The sequence below is a fragment of the Pezoporus occidentalis genome, unplaced genomic scaffold (assembly GCF_034315485.1).
Source record: "Pezoporus occidentalis ecotype Australia unplaced genomic scaffold, CSIRO_AGI_Poc_V1 ctg9, whole genome shotgun sequence".
Lineage (NCBI taxonomy): Eukaryota > Metazoa > Chordata > Aves > Psittaciformes > Psittacidae > Pezoporus > Pezoporus occidentalis.
The window spans coordinates 6561957-6581456 of record NW_026916262.1 but is presented as its reverse complement, the minus strand read 5'-3'; the positions used below and the strand labels follow the sequence as shown (position 1 = coordinate 6581456).

The following is a 19500-nucleotide window of genomic DNA, read 5'->3' as shown; positions in this document are numbered from 1 at the left end:
ATTTTCAGTATGAAGTGTGATGGTTTAATTTCTCTTTAATCTCGCTTAGGTATATGAGAAAAATACTCTTCCTTGAAGAAAAAAAGAAAAAAGGCTTTGGTCATAAGGAAAGCAACAGCATTTTTCAGCTTCTGAGAACATGTGGCTTATTTAGTTGGGGTGTCTGCACAGAAGTGAAATGGTAGAATTTATAGCATTTTTCCCCCCCTTTCTCCCCCGGACATGGAAAGAATAAATGCCGTCCTTACAAATAAGAGGCCAAATTACAGAAGAGGCTTCTGGAAACTTTAATTCCAAGACCTTCTGTGGTCCTGCACTCAAGACAATTCCAACTTCAACAAATTTGAGTTTAGTCCTTAAAAGAATAAAATATTTCAGTAATACAGTATATTATTCCTGAATACAGATACTAGAAATCTACTAAAAAGCTAAACAGTGTTGGTGGTGCCCTGCCTTTATTTATATATATATATGCATCTGCAAAATATTATGAATGAAAATTAATTGGAAAAAAATAATAAAAAAGAGCACTGGCACTGTCGTCTCAGTAGGCAAAAGACAATTTAAGCAAGAAAGCTTTGTGCAGTCTCTCCAATTTTTACTTGTGCCATGCACATCTATATAGGACTGGGTAGTGCATATCTAAGTACATGACTAGGTTTATTGTAAAAACATGGACTTTCCTAGTTATAGTTATGTATCTGTGTAAATTTACATGTATCTGTTTGTATATGTTCTGTCAGGTATACAAACTCCAGAAGATTAAAGAAAACTAAGCATATAAATTTAAAAGGGAATGACTTCTCCAGCTGTCAGCTTTGGTTCAGTGGAACAACTACAAAAAAAAAAACCAGAAACATGGGGTTAGAAAATGTCATTATGTCTTTGTTCGCTGTGTAAGATCTTGTTAACACTACTGCTGATTTAATCTGTCCTGAGCAGTTTCTCACCTGCTGCTCTGTGGCACCTCTGCTGTGATTGATTAACACTACATTGTTTTTTGTTTCAGTAAGAGGTTTTTTTTTTATTAGCTGTTAACTGGTTTCACTAGCAGGGTTTGTGGTGAGATTTTATTTTTTTTTATTTTTGTGGGATTGGGGTTTTTAGGCATTTTGTTGGGATTTTTTTTAGTCTTTTTATTGTTTTCTGTATGTGTGGCTTTGCCTTGGGGTTTCCTGTGTGTATTTGGGGTTTTTTAATTATTATTTATTTTAGCTTTACTGTTTAGATGTCATGTAGTTACCAGTTACTTGACTAGTTAATTAACTTCACCTTGGAATCTGAAAACTTGAAGTTGTTCTTTGCAGTTGTAACTATTGAAGTTTTTCAACTATGCTAAGGTGACTCATGCCAGTAAGAAAGAAAATTGAAAAGCTGGATGTTATGAATATATGTGCTGAACCAGTTATGTTTCTAATCACATTATGGTGTTTGTATAATTGGTAATGAAACATAGCAAAGATCTGTTTTGCTTGAAGAGCAGCCCTGTGGAAATTCTGCAGGGTTAAATATGACACAGAAAGTTGTGTTTTCAACACCATTATAATCAAACAGTACTTTTACTGCTTTCCCTCCCTTCTCCCAAAATACATGCCACATACTTTTCCATGGAGTGTTACTAAAATCACACATATGCTTACATTTTAGGGGCAGATGATATTTCATTCAAGGTTACATACATTATATTAAAAGTTCAAGATGGAAAAGTCTATGTAAAGTTTAAAATCTGCTAGTTTTCTTTGGAACCACTAAATATCTTCCGGATTTTAAGTGGAAACAGAAAAAATAGTCTTTACCATTGTGGAAGGCCAAGTGCAAGGTCCTCCACCTGGGCTGCAGCAACCTCCAGTGTCAATATGGACTGGGGGATGAAGGGATTAAGAGCAGCCTAGCAGAGGATTGTGGATACTAGTGGATGAAAAATTGGACATGATCTGGCAATGTGCTTTTGCAGCCCCGAAAGCTAATAGTATCCTGGGCTGCATGAAAGAAGCGCAGCCAGCAGGTCAAGGGAGGTGATTCTCTGCCTCTACTCTGCTCTCATGAGACCAAGCCTGTCTGGAGTATTGTGTGCAGTTCTGGGGCTTCCAGCATAAGGGCATGGAGCTGTTGGACTGGGCCTAGAGGAGGGCTACAAAAATGGCCACAGGGCTGGAACACCTCTCATATAAAGAAAGGCTGAGAGAGTTGGAGTTACTCAGCCTAGAGGAGAGAAGGCTCAGGGGAGACCTTATAGCAGCCTTTCAGTGTGTGAAGGGTGGTTACAAGAAAGACAAGAGAGAATTATTACCAGGGCCTGTAATGAGAGGACAAGGAACAATGGTTTAAAACCGAAAGAGGGTAGATTCAGGTTGGGAATAAGACATTGTTTTTCACTTTGAGGGTGGTGAGACAGGTTGTCCAGGGAAGCTGTGCATGTCCCATGATTAGAAATGTTCAAGGTCAAGTTGTATGGGGCACTGAGCAACCTGATCTGCTGAAAGATGTCCCTGCCCATGGTAGGAGGGTTGGATGTGATGACCTTTAAAGTCTCATTCCAACCCAAACCATACTGTGACTTTTTTTTTTTTCCTGAGGAATATTAATTTGTCTTCTCTAGTATCAGTAAAATATTATGGTTTGCATTCCAGACTGCCTTAGTTTATATTTTCATATGCATGTGTGTATCTATTCATCTGTCTTATCTCAAAAAATACTTGGAGTGTTGTACAAATAAGCGTAGTAGTAATAGAATAGCTTCAGTTCATTAGTCCAAGAATCATTTTGGAAAAAGATATTAGTCAGTTGCTTTGCTGTCTTTTTCTAAACGTGTTTTCTGAATTTCCCTTACTGTCTGTGCTTTGTTAAGAGTACAGTTCTTACTCTCTGCTTGTTTTCAAACTCACGTACCTTAAACTGTACTATGAAAATAAAAAAAATAAGTGTCTGTGTAAAATCAACCAGCGTTTTCTTTATGGTATGCAGAGGTGGTCTGAGGAAGTAGTTGTTATTGCTCCAATCCTTTTCCTGTATTCTTGATTTTGATAATTGAAAGTAATTTTCAGAAGTTGTAAACATGTGATATATGGATTAACATTTGAAATTCACATTTGTGTGTATCCTTGATTCTGTTGTTTTCCAAACAAGAGAATTGCCATAATTTTAGATAAAACACTTCTTTTGATCTAAAGCTAATTTGTAGTACTGCTAGTATCCTTGAATATTCTTTAAGGGGTTTTGTTGGAGTTAGTTAAGAGGTACTTTCATTTGGTGGTTTTGCTTTGATTTATATTTTAATGTGCATAAATTCTGAACTCTGACTGTTGAAGGGTAATTGCAGTAAAAATACAGTAGCAGGTTGTAAATGTATTACTGCAGGGAAACAGAAGGGCCTCTCTGCTGAATGCCCGGGATCATTCCTGGCTTGGGTGGCTTTACAGAGCAGCTGTGTGACAGTGTTGTCTGTAGAGTTCCTCTTGTAACTTTTCTCATTCATTTCTATACTGACTAGGAAGACAAGGGGACAAAATGGATTATCTAAAAGTGAGTTTTATGTTGGTATATAAGCTTGCACCTAGGAATCAATGTTTGCACACAGCCTGCAATATAGTAATGTTATTCTTTAACAATAAGTTAGTGTAGTTTAAATATTACATTGTGACAATTAGGCAGTGTATTGTTGATTATATATAACATATTTCTTATGTACAGGCTTCCATGTTGGAGAAAACCTTACTAAACCTCTTGGGGATTTTCCTTACTTAACAGAGTTTCACAGTGTCTTGTGCTTACCATTTTGACATGCATGAGCAACTTGCAGGATGCACAATACAGAGGATTCCCTGTCTTTTTCCTGCCTGGCTAAACACAATGACCTAAGGGGTAGGGGCAATGGTGACGAGTTCCTGCCTGGTGCAGGAGGTGCATCTCCTGTGTGACTACGCCACCTTCCCAGGTGGCCTTGCATAACACTTACAAGTCTCTGCAAGTGGAATGGAACAATAATTAAGTCAATGGTTCATCTAGCTTGGAGGTGTCACTGAGTTTAAGTCGACCTATGCCCTGCATCAGAACTGCTCCCATAAAGAAGAAAGGTGGGTTATTGTTATAGGAGACCCCATTCTGCAGACTGGTTCCACTTCTTAGGGAGGTCTCCTGCATCCCTGAGATCCAGGGTTAAAAGATGTGAAGAGAAAACTTCCTACCCTGGTATGACCCTCAGATTATTATCCATTGTAGATTTTTCAGGTAGTCAGCAATGAAGTTGCAACAAGAAGTCCAAAGGCAGTCAAGACAGACTTTAGGGCTTTGAAATGACTTGATAGGGGATCAGATGCACAGGTAGTGTTCTCCTCTGTCCTTTCAGTTGCAGGGAATAATGAGGTAGGAAACAGGAAGAGCCAGCAGATCAATACCTGGCTCTGAACCTGATGTCACAAGCAAAGTTTTGGGTTTTTTGACCATAGGTCATTTTACTCGACACCAGGCTGGCTGGTGACAGACTGGGTGCCCCTGTCTCAAAAGGGGAAAAGGATCTTTGCACAGGAGTTAGCAGGGGTAATGAAAGAACTTTAAACTAGATTTGAAGGGGGAGAAAGGATAAAATGAGTCTCACCAGATACAAGCCTGCGGATGTCATGCCAATGTTTGAGCGATAGTGTGCTAGCAAGGTCCTTAAGTCTGCCATCTCAATGCAGATAGGGGATGGAAATCCATGCAGCAACAAATACACAAAGGTTATTGATGTGTTAGAAAGCACAAAAGTGCCTGCAAATGGTAATGTAGAAATTAGGGCTTCTCCCCCAAAAAGGTGCTGGTATCAATAGCCCAACTGAAGTGCATCTACACCAGTACATGTAGCATGGGCAACAAACAGGAGGAGCTGGAAGCCGTTGTACAGCAGGAAAATGATGGTATAGGTGCCATCATGGAAACATGGTGAGATGACTCGCACACCTGGTGTGCTCAGAAGGGATAGGCAAGGAAAGATAGGCAGTGGAGTAGACATGTAGGTTAGGGGTTGTCTAGAGCTTAATGATGGCTGCAACAGGGTTGGGTGTTTATGGGTAAGGATCAGGGGAAAGGTCAACAAGGCAGATACAGTGGGAATCTGTTGTAGACCACCCAACCAGTATGAAGAGGCAGGAAAAACATAAGTGGCTGAGAGAAGTCTCACAATTGTTAGCCCTTGTTCTTGTGGGGTGCTTCAACTTACCAGATGTCTGCTGGAAATAAAACAGACAGGAAACAGCGTAGGAAGTTCCTGGAGCATGTGGAAGGTAACTTCCTGACAGAGCTGGTGAGGGAGCTAACTAGGGAAGGCACCCGCTGGACCTGTTGTTTGTGAACAGGGAGATTTGTGGGTGATGTGAAGGTTGGAGGCTGTCTTGGGCACAGCGATCATGAGATTATAGGGAAGGAGGGTTAGTCCACCTTAGACTTCTGGAGGGCAGACTTTGGCCTGTTTAGGAGACTGATTGACAGAGTCCCTTGGGAGGCAGTCCTGAGGGCAAAGGCGTTCAGGAAGGCTGGACATTCTCCAAGAAGGAAATCTTAAAGGTGCAGGAGCAGGCTGTCCCCATGTCCTGAAAGACAGACTGGTGGGGAAGAAGACTGGCCTGGCTGACCAGAGAACTCTGGCTGGAACTCAGGAAAAAAGGAGAATTTACGACCTTTGGAAGAAGAGGCAGGCAACTCAGGGTGACTACAGGATGTTGTGAGCCTTTGTGGGGAGAAAATTAGAAGGGCTAAAGCCCAGCTAGAATTTAATCTGGCTACTACCTTCTTAAAAAGTTTCTATAAATACAACAAAAGGAAGGCTAAGGAGAATTTCCATCCTGTATGGAATGTGGGGAGGAATAGACTAACAAAGGGTGATGAAAAGGCTGAGGTACTTAATAACTTCTTTGCCTTAGTCTTTTATAGTAAGACCAGCTTACAGTAAGTTGTTCTGTAGGTACGCAGCCTGCTGAGCTGGAAGACAGCAAGCGGAATGCAGCCCCCATAGACCAAGGGGAAATGGTTAGCTATCTGCTATGGCACTTAGACACACACATCTATGGGGCTGGGTGGGATCTACCCAAGGGGACTGAGGGAGGTGGCAGAAGAGCTCGCCAACCCACTTTCCATCATTTATCAGCAGTCCTGGCTAATTGGGGAGGTCCCAGTTGACTGGAAGTTAGCAAATGTGATGCCCATACGAGAAGGGCTGGAAGAAGGATCTAAGGAGCAGCCTGTCAGCCTGATCTTAGTGCTGGGAAACTCGTGCCGAGTGCCATTACATATACAGGACAACATGTACAGGACAACCAGATGATCAAGCCCATTCAGCATGGGTTTATGAAAGGCAGGTCCTGCTTGACTAACCTGATCTCCTTCTGTGACAAGGTGACCCACTTAGTGGATGGGGGAAAGGCTGTGGATGTTGTCTACCTAGACTTTAGTAAAGCCTTTGACAATTTCCCATGACATTCTTCTGCAGAAGCTGGCTGCTCATGGCTTGGACAGGCATACTCTTTGCTAGGTAAAAAAACTGGCAGAATGGCCAAAAAGTGGTGATGAGTGGAATTAAATCCAGTTGGTGCCGGGTCACAAGTGGTGTTCTCCAGGGCTCAGTGTTGGGGCCATTTCTGTTTATAATCGTTATCAGTGATCTGGGTGAGGGGAGCAGGTCCAAAGGAGAGCAGTGAGGCTGGTGAAGGATCTGGAGAGCAGGTCTTATGAGGAATGGCTGAGGGAAGTGGGGTTGTTCAGTCCAGAGAAGAGAATGCTGAGGGGAGACCTTACCACTTTCTACAGCTACCTGAAAGGTTGTAGCGAGGTGTATGTCGGTCTCTTCGCCCAAGTAACAAGTGATAGGGTAAAAGGAAGTGGCCTCAGATTGTGCCAGGGGAGGTTTAGGTTGGATATTTGGAAAAATTTCTTCACCAAAGGGTTGTCAAACATTGGAACAGGCTTCCCAGAGAAGTGGTGGAGTCGCCATTCCTTGAGATATTTAAAAGATGTGTAGATGCGGCACTTAGGGACATGGTTTAGTGGTGGACTTGGCATTTCTAAGTTAACAGGTGGACTTGATCTTAAGGGTCTTTTGTAACCTAAATGATTTTATGATTCTAACTTCTGTAGTGTAGTCTGCCATGCTATATAGCATTCTGGGAAGTAGAAATTTAGTCATTGGCTGCTACTCCTCTATATCTCTTTGCTGCATTTAGGTTTTCTTTTCTCTCCAACAAAAATAATGACAAATAAAAGGTACTCAATTTTGACATGTGCTGTTACTGTGAAAATAGCACCCTAGAAGCTTGCAAGTAAATAAATCAAAAAGACTTTTGGAAATATTGCAATCACCGAGTTCCATGGAATAAGGACTGTCATGTGGTAACCAAATGGTGTATATTCATTTTAAAGGAGTATTTTTAAATTGCTGTGAACCACTTAGCCCTTGCTTTGTAATAGAGGCTGTGGTTAAATAACACAATCTAGGCATTTCCAAGTCGCCATGCTATTTTGAGTGAATCCTTAAGTTTGCTGGAATGATCTGAACTATTCCATCTATATTTACAGTTTATGGTCTGTCAGGCATAGACACAGCCCTCTCTCACTTTCTGAAACAAAGAGCAGTTTAGAGGAAAAGATAAAGAATGATCAATTTCTGGATCATCTGCAAGACTCTATACAGTACAAGTCGGTTTGAGAAACTTGACTTCTGGTGGCTGGACAATACAAAAGAACCTAGAGAGAATTGGTTTGCTATCAAAGAGACCAACTGGTTGTAGGTTATTCACTGTATTAAGCAAGAAAGTAGGGTATCACCACTTGTATACATCCTACATATAACTTTGAGAAACTCTTGAAATTTTGGGGCATTTTTTCTGTAATCTGGAGTAAGTTCTTAAGTGTGTTGGTGTTTTTTTCAGGAGTCACTGTTGGAGGTAGATAATAAATGCTTATTGAAGGAAAGCTCAATTCCTTACTTTCCAAAGTAAGATACTAAAATACATTTAATGGAGGCAGATTTCTTTCTTCAGGTAGTATTTCTAAATCTCATGCACTTAAATCCTTTTCCATTTATGCAAGTTAAGAAAGATATAACATTGGTAGGAGGTTTATATCCTTGAACCATGAAGGCTACTACTGTTGGTGTTTGTGTTACTTCTCTTCTGTACAGTCTCTGCCATATCTTGTATTTGCTGTTCTACCTTAGTGTTGTGTTTGTATGTACTCTGTATTTACTTACTTAATGTTCTAGCTTCTAAATATTTGTTCCTATTTTCTTACTTTTCTTTTTTCCATCCTTTCGCCCTTATTTTTCTGATTGTTTTGGTTTTCATTGTAGTCTCGTATCTCTTGAAGGAAACGTTTGTTTCTTTTGTAGACAATATAAATGGCTTGTAGTTTCCAACTGCTTTTGCAGAACATTTTTTATGGAATCAAGATTGTCTTCAGCATCATCTGCTGTGATAATTGCTGGTATTTGTGTTATGCCTACCTGATGCCTCTGTCTCATGAAGTTAATTGCGTGAGTGCCACCTTTTTAGACATGCTGTGGTGTCAAGGTTGGTTGGTTGTGGTGGGTTTTTTTGACCACTGTTAATGAATTAACCCTTCTGTGCAAGTAGAAATTCTAAACAATTCTTGACAGATGAAAACATAAGAAGAGACATACAGTCTTGAATAGGCTGTGAAGCAAAGCGCTAGCAAGAAATAAGATAAACTAAGGGAAAATTAAAGTCAAGTGGTCAAGTTCCTATGCGAATGCCAACCTGAACTGAAATTTAACTGTAATTCACATAGAATTAGAGGTTATAGAGAGGAAACATAATATTGTTTTGAGCTGGTTTGACAGACTGATGTCAGCTAGTGCGGTGACCTGTCATAACTTACTTGAGAAGTGGTAAAAGCATGATTGTCGCTAACTGTGAAAATTCTTAAACAGTTTGATTCTATGCTAATTGTCTTAAGCAGTTCAAATACTGACTTTTGAAAAATGCGCTATAGGAGTGTTGGTGATCTCCCCCCACCCCTTTTTCCTTTTTTTTTTTTTTTTTTTCCCCTATGAAAGATGGTTCAAGGAAAGATACAGTTTTGGAGTTTATTTCAAAACAAAGCAGTTTTTTCAATGCCATTTCTGGGAAAATACACTTAAAATTTACATAATGCTGATCATGTATATACTCATGGCATATTTCTTGACTGTTTTATATATTCTGTATTCAGTTGCAGTTAAATATAAACGTAAGTTGGAAACTGATTCTCTGCACCAGGTACTTCACCGGATTGTCATCACTCTTCTTGGAATTTAGCATAGAAAAGAATTAGATTTTTCTAGTTTATAAATATAATTTGGCTTTTAAAATAGGCCGTGCTTGTTCTTTCAAGGTACTTTAAACAACTGTGGGAACATCATGTCCTGTTTGCATGCAGCTGGTTTTGGTCCTGATTGTAAATCACTGCAAATGAAATTATTTGGTGGAGAAAATTGTATTTGTTATATTTATTAGTTTGAGCTGTGTTTACAGTCCACTTAAGCCCTCCTCTTCAGAGAGCTGTCACAGATGTTAATTAGGGTAGTAATATCCCCCCACCTCTTTTGTTTTGACTGGACCTTTAATAGGAATTTTGAAGGTAAAGTTAAAAATTATATATTTCCATGAAAGCTGCTGCATAGAAACTCAAAATCTTACTGTATTAAAAAGAGCATATTTTTTAGGATGCACAGATGAAGCACTGATAATAATAATTGAAGTACTATGAATGAGTTATGAATGAGCCTTTGGAGAAATAGCTGAAAAAATTGAGAAAGTTCATGAGATGTACTTTTTCTGTGTTTTTGCGCTACAACTATATTAAATACCAGTTCTATTAAAATTTGTCATAGACTTAAGAATAGGAATTTTAAGGCTGCTGTTATTTACTGATGAACTCTACCAAGGGTTTGATTATCGCTGTACTACTGTAGTGTGCAGTTTTGTGTTTATATTTTTATTAGCTATTATGTGTGTAAGATACAAAATAATATATGCAAGGCTAGATGCACATCAGGACTAATTTTCAGCAGTAACAACCTGTAAATGTTGCAATAGGATTTTACTCTGAAATGTTCATTTCCTTATTACCTTGCCTGTGTAAATTACTTGCAGAATTGTTACTTTTTTTATGATTTTTTTCTTCAATCCAGGTGGCTCTGCTATGCTCTAGATCTCAAAGCACCTGGTGGACAAGCAAATGTATTAATCTCTGGTTAACTCTTGTTACGTTGAAAGACTACAGATAGGCATATAGAAACGTCCTGCCAGTGTAGAGCCCAGAAGATTTGTTGGTAGTCTACCAAATGGTAAATTTCATCAGTGGCTTGAAGAAACTGCAAAAGTGTGTAGCTACTAAACTCTGAAGACCGAAGTTCCAGCTGTGCTAATACTGCAAGTTACAAGTTTCAAAATTTTAAAGAACTTACTGATGGTGTTTCATTCACGTTTGCTAAGTAGTTGAAGTGGTCTCTATAAGGTGAGGATTTTGATATTCTAAAGCTCAGCTCTTGACACACAGCTATATAGAAGACTTCATGATAGCAGAACATGTGGTTCTTCTACCACATTTATTCTGCAGAAATAATTCTACTACAGAATTGCAGTAACAAACAATCTAAGCCTGTGCAGCATTTTAGAATTTACAACTCTAAAATAAAGTGTTCTTATGAAAGAGCTCCAGTTACTTGCATTCTCTGAAGTCTTGGAGATGCACAGCCTGAGACATTACTAACAGCTCTGTAGCTGTTAGTACAAATATACAGTGGTTCTTAATTTAGGCCCTTTTCCCTGACTCGAGAGTCACTGACACAGATACTTTACATATTTAGTTCTCCATATTTAGAAGGATGGGTTGGAGAGAAATCTTTCATTGGAGCTATTTCAGTGAGTCACCAAGAGCAAACTATCCATTAAGAAAAAAAAATACTGAAGAGGCTTTATTTGGTGGCTTGTGCATTGAAATACAAGTCCTTTGTAATGTCCCATTTACCAACATGTTAATTAGTTAAAATTAAAACTACTTGCAAGTCCTTTATCCTTTTTAGGACGTGATAATTAGTATTAAGGTTAAATAGTGCAGGTTTGCATTTACAGTCCTTATTAACCACCTGGATGAGTTGATGGAATGCACCATCAGCAGGCTTTTTGATGACACCGAGTTGTGTGTGCCGGAGGACAGGGCTGCTCTTCTGAGGGACCTTGACAGGCTAGAGATACGGGCTCACACCAACCTTGCAGTGCTCAACAACAAATCTGAAAAATTAAACAGAATAAGCCTACACAGTGGTACAGGCTGGGAACCTGTGGCTAGAGAGCAAAGTTGCAGTGAATGACTTCACTTTCGTGGTGGACACCAAGTTGAATGTGAGTCGGAAATGTGCCTTTACCTAGCAAGAGTGAAGCCAGTAGCCGAGAAAAGTGCTGTCAGCTTGGCATTTGTGGGACTGCATCTGAAACAATGTCTAGCTTTGTGCTTCCCAGTATGGAAGGGATACCAGCACAGTGGATCAGGTCTAGAAGAAGACTGCCAAGATTATTAGGGAGCAGGAGCACATAATGTAAAAAGAAAAGCTGGAAGAGCTGAGTGCTCTTGGAAGAGCTGGATGCGCTTGGTGTTCAGAGAAGACATGGGGAAGGATCTTGTTTTCAATTAATGGGAGGGTACAGAGAAGACAAAACCAGACTCCTCTTGGAGGAGCTGGGTGACAGGGCTGGATGCAACAGAAAAAGTTCCTGCAAGTGGTGTTTCAATTAGACACTAGGAAAAGATTACACCATGGGGATGGTCAAATGCTGGGACAAGTTTGCCCAGAGAAGTTGTGGGGTCTCCATCTTTGGGGATACTCTGAGAACAACCTTGAGCAGCCTTTGAAGCCTTGAAGATTGCACTGGGTAGAGGATTGAAGCATTTGACCTCCAGAGGCTCCTTCCAATGTGAATAACTCCTTGCTTCGTATCAGATGGTACGGTTGCACGTCCAGCTGTTCTCACCTCTTCTGCATGCAGCTGGTTCTGGCCCAGCTGAAGCGTGTGGCCCAGAGGGTGGTGGAGCTTTGTAGAACAGTGTGATTATGTCAAGTAAACTCTGCTTTACAGCTCAAATCCTGTTTTTTAACCTGGCTTCTGCATAATCAAAGAGTTGAAGTGATTAGTGCTTTGAATTACCATGTCTTAATGGAATGGACTAATCCTAAATAAGGTATCTTCCTTTCTGGGATTTTTTTTTTTAATAACGATAGTTGAGGGGGGTCTGTAATATGCAAAAAAACTTTTCCTGCTATGCAGAAGTAGTCTGATTTCTTGTGTATCCTTTCAGGCAATTAAATAAATACATAACTATAATTGGAAACAAGCTTATTCTGTTTCTTTATTGCTGTTAGGGTTTTTTGGTCAGTCATTTTTGTTTGTGGGATGCTGTTTGGTTAGGGTTTTTTGTTTGTTTTGTTTGATTTTGTTTGGTTTTGTGTTTGTTTTTTTTTTTAATTCATAAATCCAGACATTTTCATAAGCAGGCTGCCCGAGGTTTATACGTCCTTAATAAAGGAACAGAAAGATAAATTCATTTGTCTGGAATGGGAGTTAGACAGAATGTTCTAGTATAAAATACTTTGTTGTAATGTGTAACTAAAAAGAGATAATTTGGAAGTTTCCGTCTGTATTTCTGGATGTCATTACAATGTAAAATAAGCAAACCTGAATAAAATAGTCATATAATTTTACTGTAAAGGCAGTGTAAAGTCCCTATTGATTTGGCCTTTGTTTCATAGAAATGCCTTTTAATTCTCTCTGAGCTCCAAATCCTGTTGATTTTTTTACTATTTTTTTTTTCTGCATGTATCCTGTTATATATATGAGTGGAGAATCAGTATGGAGAACCAGCATTCTAGAATCAATCTTTAAGAAGGCAACTAGTTAATTATTTTATTTCCCCTTCCTCCCTCCTCTGTTTTATGGTTTTCTTAAAAGAGAATGAGTCAAATTTATCCTAAATTAGTCACAGGCCTTTAATGCATATTGAATTAACTTTGGTTTTGGAGGTTGTAGTATCAGGGTAGCCATGAGGAGCTACTACTACTAACCGTGTCCTTCATTATTTTGCAAATACACAAACGTACTCAATTTTAGCATCTACTTATGAGTGCAAGGGAAGAAATCCTAACCCCCAGAATAAAGTGTATTCCTGAGAATAAATTCTGTATGAATAAGAGAATTTCTAGCAAAATCAGATAGTATTTTCTGGGTGTCTTCAGCATGCTTTAGTTCTTTCAAAGTAATGATGACATGCGGATCAAAGCAGACTGGGTTACTGCTAAATGGAGTTGTTTAAAAAAAGTTTCTTTTTGAAACTTAAAATCTCAGTATGAACTTTGAACATAAAAAAAATATTCTCAAACCAGTCTACCCACGGCTTACTGTGAAAATAAATCCTTTCACATTCCTAACACCAGACCGTCCACCCTAATCATGCCTTGCTTTAGCTATTGTGTACTTTATTTTCCCCAGTACTGCCTGGGTCTGCTTACTTTAACTCTGCTTGATGATTTGCAAACTGCACACCCAGCTGCTGTATCCAACTAGCGGTAACCAAGGGCACCCAAGAAATGTTCTGGTGCACTAATTGTATGTTATGTCCCCAGTTCCCTACAACTGAGGATGCTTCTGATAAAGGAATTCTTTATCTATTTGGTGTGTTGCATTCTTAAAAATGGGAGTGAATTTAAATGTCTACATAGAATTGAAGACCTGAGAGCAGTATTGTTTTCAAAATGGATTCAGTGGGACGTGAGTCTGTAAAATGCAAAGTTTTGGGCTTTTTTTAATACAGTTTGCCGTTCTAATTGACTAAGGAAATAAGATTTCCATGTTACACAGACACTCGATTACATCGTGAAAATGAGCAAGCTATTGCGCAGGTGGATTATGTGCCATTTAGAGTAGGTAGTTCCAGTATCCCTGATTCCTCAAACATTCTAGCCTCATGCCCTTCTGCTGCAATATGATATGTTGTCATACAAACCACAGTTTGAAAAGGGAGTCTCTTATATTTCATCTCTTTATAGAGGTATGGTTTTTATTCTTGTATGTTGTTAGTCATGGCTGATCTTTAAGCTGTTCGGTGTTTGATTCAGCGATGCTTCTTACTCTTACTGTAATACAAAAAGGGTTCCATTTCTCTCACTTCTTGTCTGTTGTGCTTTTCCCCTTTCTGAATCTTCTAGAGAGTTGTTTAGTGCAATTAGAACATGCTTCTTGCTATGCAGGATGTTAGTTATGTAACTACATAGGATAGTTACCAGGGTGGATTTTTAAAGCCAGTTGTGCCAGTTTAAATTTTCAGAGGACCTTAAGACTTAAATCCTCTAATGAATACCCTGACCCTATTGATAAACTATTGTTGTATCTGCATATCCCTCAGCAATTGAAAATCGGGTCCCTGGATTGTTCCCCTGCAAGTTTTAAATCTGTTATGAAATACGATGCAACAGGATATGTGCTAAAGGAGGGAAGGAGGGGATGACTGTTGTTAAACATCACCCTTTCCCAATGTGCTAGAGGATAGAGACTACATTAGACACATTTCTCACCGCCCCCTCCTTCAAGACTGTGTTTGTTCAGAAAGCTTTGTGCCAAGTTGGTAGAGTTTGTTTTCACCAGAGTCCTGCGGGGCCTCCTTGCAGCTAAACTAAACACCTTTCACTAGTACCTTCTTGCCTCACTCCTGCTTTTTAGCTGCCTGGTTGCACAGATTGGATGTCTTTCCTCTCTAGTAAACACACGCTCACCTGTGTGCTTTCACTGCCTGTTAGTGATTTTAGTTGTCTTTCCACCTAGGTCTTGCCTAGCATCAGGCACTGGAATAGCATCTGCTGCTATCAGCGATCATCTGGTTTTGTGCATAATGAGATTAAAACTAAGCACAGGTACCAGATAACACTGGGGTGAATTTGCTGTATAAGTGTCTTGTATTCTGATGGAGTTTGATGCTCCTTTGTACACTGCTCAGCATGGGTACTTGAAAGCCTGGGTGTAGTTAGTGTTGCCTCTGGTGCTGTGACGCCTGCTCTGAACCTCCAGTCTCCCACTTCACGCAGCTGCATCTGCCAGTCAGTGCTCCATCCACCATCCCCGCTGAATGCACTGCTGCTGAGTTGTAGCTGATAAAATAATGCTGGGCTACAAGAGAAATTTCCTGAAAACTTCTCTGACTTTAATTAACGCAGTGGTGCTGGTGTACTCCTGCCTTGCCTCAGCACCCAAACAACTGTGGGCTTTGCACAGGTTGCATGTTGCTGGTGTTTCTGCTTCTGTCTGCACTTTAGTTTGAACAAACACTGTTTTGAAAGTATTTCCACTCTTTGCAGTATGCGCTGGTACAAATAATCTTGCCTCCTTATCACTGCTGCCATGCTCTGGCCATTTGGACCATCAATAGCCAGAGAAAAAAAAAACAAAGAGAGAACTGAGCTGAGTTACAGCTATTCTGCTCTGCAGTCACAAAGGCACATGCCAGTGAAAACCAAGGGAAAGTGCAGGAATATGGATGAACAGAAGGGGTGGATCAGAAACAGGGCAGGATCAGCTCTGGTGCAAATTAAAACAGCTTTAGAAACTATGGGCTGTTTCTCAAACAACATTAGCATCATAAAAAGATACTGGAGGCAGATTTCCAGCTTGCTAAGTGCATGCTTCATAATAACTATAAAAATTACTTTATAATTTCTGAAGCTTTCAGGGAAGTCTGGTTGAAGTCACATGGTGATCTGGGCAGCGATAACAGGGAGCTGGACCTGAGGGAGGAAAACAGCCCAACACAGGAACAAGAAGTGTAGGGGGAAAAAAAATGTGCTTATTTTGCTGGTTTGGTTGTTTTGTTGTTTTTCTTCTGGGGCGGAGGGGTTCTCTTGTGGTGCCTTGCAAGCAGAAAGAACTATTCTTAATTAAGTGCCTGTGTGTTACATTGCCACTGCAGCAGGATTTCCATAAAGCAGTCACCACATGATTCCTGAGCATTACAACTTTGTGAGCTTCTCAAGGTAATACAGTTTCTTCCCCCAGCTTATGTCTCATCTACCACTGCTTGCTTTTGCTCCAGCAGATGTGTGCGATCAAACTGGCAATGGGATTCTTCTGACAAACTCTGTATTCTTGGACCTTACCCCGGTGGATTTCTGTCTCACTTTCAGGCAGCCAAATACAAGTTCTACCAGTACCTAGCAAATGCTGGATTGGTAGTTGAACTTTTCCTTGTGATAGGTCAGGCTGCTTAAGAGCAGCTTTACTACTCATGGTAGAGGAAGATGAATGGGCTTGTCAAGCTGAAGTAGAGACACGGTGACTTGTTCAAGAGCAGTAAGTCTGCTCTTTTACGTAAGCAGGCTGGATTGCATAGTCTCAGGTGGCCACGTGTCATTTTCGGCTGGGTGTCTGCTGTCACGGCTTTGCAGCCAGGTTTGGCAGACATCAAAGTAAAAGTCTTCCCATACTTGTGGAGGCATGCCTAGCTATGGAGGTAGCAGGAAAGGGACGCGTGTCCTAGTCACAGCAGCATCACCACGGTGGGGAAAACCCATGTGCAGACGTCCTCTGTGACTTTGTGAGTAGTGTTCAGAAATAGCACTGGCTAAGAACCTGCTGTGCGGTGTCACTGACATCTCCCAAGTCAGGAGGGTGACCTGGATCTTTCTATTCTGCAGGACCTCTCTCTAATGTAGCACCAAATAACCGACACAGGTACTAACAGTTGCCTTACCTAACCAGAAGTACCGAGTCCAATGGTGAGCTAGCTATGTTTGCAGCACTGTCAGTCATTCTTCTAACACTGGGAACTGTATGGAGCACACATGGAAGGAACAGAAGTCAGTGATTAACACAGCCAAGGCTGCACTAACTCTGCTTGATATATTTTGATACTAAATGGATTCATGGGCAATCAGTATTAGAAAGAAAGAGTATGTAAGTCTAGTAAAATGCTGCTTTTCAGAACACATGCTTTCTGGCACAGTAACTGTCTATAAAAAGAGGTAAGGCAGCAGCTTTCCATCAAAAAAAAAACCAAACAACCTGCAAAAGCTTGGGCAGTATACAAAGTTGAATTAGTGAACAAGGCATGAGATGATGTGGCTATTGGATAGCAAGCCAAAGGATTTTGCTGAGCTGGGGGCCATTACATGACTGTTAGCAATCTGCTATTGAACAGGCTTAAATCTGGTACCTCGGATGATCAAGTTCTACAGCAGTCCAGCATAACTGTCAAATTACAATCTGAATCTTTTTATAATTACTCCCTTTTTTTAGATGGCAGTGTTCTGGTTTAAAGCATAAAAAGAACTTCCTGATTAGTATTAGACTATATAATTAGTGTTGAATGATTAAATCTGTTTCTGGATGAGGAATTTTCTCCTTCGCATGGGGAAGTGAATTTTTTCAGGTATGCTTTGGCTATTTAAGTGTTTTCTGTGAGGAGATGTCTTCTTGTTCTTTCCCAGCAAGCATGAGCTGGAGAAGAACAGTAAAAAGAGTAACAAGGTTTACAGACTGCAGGAGAACATGGGCGCAGGAGAATTGTGGAGAGAGGGGCAGTTTGGTGTGCAAGTTTCCTTTTTTTTCTTGTTGCTATGAAGAAGAGAGGAGTAAGGAGAAGCAAGGTCTGTGTATGTGATACCATAAACATTATCAGGGTAGGAGAAAAAAACACGCAAGACTGCTTATGCTTTCCTCTCTCTTTTGCAGCATCTGGCTACAATCATTCCTTGATAAATCAGCGTCTTTCAGTGAGAGAGGTCTTTTATGAGAAAATGGGAAGTCTAAAATAATTCAGTGTTCTGAAAAGACAGAATATCACTCCTCTATGTAAAAAAATATTCTAGATATGCTTTACATATTTCCTGCATTTTGACTAAAACGAGCAAGGTAAAAGGAGATTAGCATAGACACCATCCCTTTACCAAGTATCGTTTGCCAAAGTGAGATGTACTTATGTACATGTACTTGGTGATGAGAGCCAGGGTCTAATTTTGTACATCTGATCTCAGAACTGTCAATCTGTGTTGAATCTTCTGGAAAAGCTTTGGAGACTCTGTTTCAGGTTATTTTTCTCAATGCAAATATGGTTTTCTTTAGTACACTTTTTGATAATTAAAACTGTGCCAAAACCCTGCATTTTGTCATGTTTAATCTCTCTCTTAAGAACTAACTTTGTACTGTGTTACTGGAGGTGAATTAACATAATGGAGTTTTAATTTAAAAGAATCCGAGGCAGGCCTGTGGAACAGCAGATGCATAAGCCTAGTGCCTGTTGTGACTGAAATATTAGCAGAAATTATGTAATAATGGACCAAATTAGCAGACGCGTGGATAAATGCGATGTTCTGAGGAACAGTCCACATAGCATTGTAAGGGAAAGTCTGGTTTCTCAGACTTAGTTATCAGGGAAAATGCATTTGATGTAATCTGCTTCGATTTTCAAAGGGCACTTCACAAATTCTTCACATGATTTGGGAAAGAGGCAGGGTCCATTGCATGCAGAAGTCACTGGTTAAAGATAGGAAATGGGTAGAAATAAAGAGATATTTTTCACAGTGGTTGAAGGTTATTGATCGAGTCCCAGATAGATCAGTGCTAGGACCTCTACTGTTTAATGGAAAATAAATGATCCAGAAGAGATGGTAAGTAGTAAGATGATAGCCTCTAGACAGTGCTGCACAGTGTCAACTGCAAAATAATTTTATGAGATGCAAGGGGAAATAGCATATGAAACTCAATATAGCTAAAGGTGAAAGGTTTACATTAGCTTGAGGTTATAATAAAAACTGAAGAAAATCAGCTTAGTTCTTAGTACCAGTCCAAAAAATAAATCAGATATTGAAAGAGTAAAGGCCATGCCACAACCATGTAAATCCATGCATTTCGCATGTTGTACATAGCTCCTCATCTTCTAACTCAAAAAGGTGTTAATGGCACTGGAAATAGATCCGAAAAAGCAGCATGGATCCTAAAAGTTGCACTGAAACCATTCCTTGAGAATTAGGGTTAATCAATCTGTAAAAGATTGGTATGACAGAAGGGTAATCGCCTGTAAAACATGATACGACGGTGGTCTCTAAAATCAGAGGGAGTAAATAGGAAAAGTTTTTGCTCTCTACCTTTCAGTTCTCATATACAGTGAAAATCAAATTTAGCAAGTGACATATTAAAAACATGTTTCTTCACAGTGAATAGTTAAGCTGTGAAATATGAGAAGACTGTGGCTGTTAAAATTTCCCATAGATCAGGGAGTTTTTGAACAAATTAATGGAAGAAAAAATAAGATTATTTATATAGAAACAGCACATCTGGCTCAAGAATTCATCAAGTGGTAAATTGCCAAAGAGTGAGAGAGTGTTGTGGAAAAGCATCAGTTCATGCTTGCCCAGTTATTTTTCATTGGTATACTCTGTTTGCAGCTCTCTGGACAAGGTATTAGATGAGAAGCATCTGATCCAGTGTGGCCATTGTC

The 19500-nt window shown here is 39.8% G+C and overlaps 1 protein-coding gene across 4 annotated transcripts in view; it reads left to right on the top strand.

Annotated features, from left to right (window-relative positions):
• The window catches only part of ANKIB1 (ankyrin repeat and IBR domain containing 1), a 95795-nt gene that overhangs the window by 1327 nt on the left and 74968 nt on the right, over positions 1-19500 (top strand). The window lies entirely within an intron of this gene.